The sequence below is a fragment of the Bactrocera latifrons genome, unplaced genomic scaffold, assembly GCF_001853355.1.
Source record: "Bactrocera latifrons isolate USDA-ARS-PBARC rearing strain unplaced genomic scaffold, ASM185335v1 scaffold_565, whole genome shotgun sequence".
In the NCBI taxonomy this organism is placed as follows: domain Eukaryota; kingdom Metazoa; phylum Arthropoda; class Insecta; order Diptera; family Tephritidae; genus Bactrocera; species Bactrocera latifrons.
The window spans coordinates 129505-130333 of NW_017537229.1; positions in this window are offsets into that span (position 1 = coordinate 129505).

Genomic DNA, 829 nt, shown 5'->3' on the forward strand with positions numbered 1-829 from the left:
AAAATTAAATTAAAATTTCACAAATTTTACAAAATTTCGAAAAAATAAAGCGGTAAATGCGAAATTTATTAAAAATTTGCAAATTAAAAAAACTGTTTACGGTCAAAAAAAAAACAAAAAAATTTTAAGAGTTGGTAGAAAGAAAAGCAAATACATACGTATTGCCATTTTCAAGTGTTCACACACACATATATTCAAAGACCTAATCGGCACCTGTCCCGCAATACGCCTTGTTCTTGTTAAAGCACAAGCAAGCAGAATTGCAAAATAAAAAAAATTTTTTTTGTGTGCATCTTACGTATGTATGCACATAAAGACGCACATAATGTGCAGACTCATATACAAAAGTCATCAACATTTTTCTCCTTGCATTATCGCTCGTATACGCAAGTATTTATTAACGAGTAAGAAACATTAAATAAAATAAAAAACAAAAACAAGAACAAACTAATACTAGCTAAATACATAAGCATACCGGGAATAAGGAAAACGAAATACGCGTTCGTTATTTCATACATTGCGTATACAACAAAAATAAAAAACGTTTTATCTTAAATCTTTTACTCGTACTTATTATAATATGAAGTACACTGAGAGAATTTGTTTTTCTCATAATTTCGATTTTATCGTATTATCTAAATGAACGGAGATTCCAAGGAATCTAAATCAATACAATATCTAAAAGTACAAAAAATGATTTCAGAAGAAAAGAGCCCATGTACACCTGCTGATGCTACACGCTCAAAGCAAGGTACTACAAAGCTGCTACAACGCATGTGACACTGAAATTTTTCATGGTGGTTATGAACAATGGCCGTCCTTCCGGGAC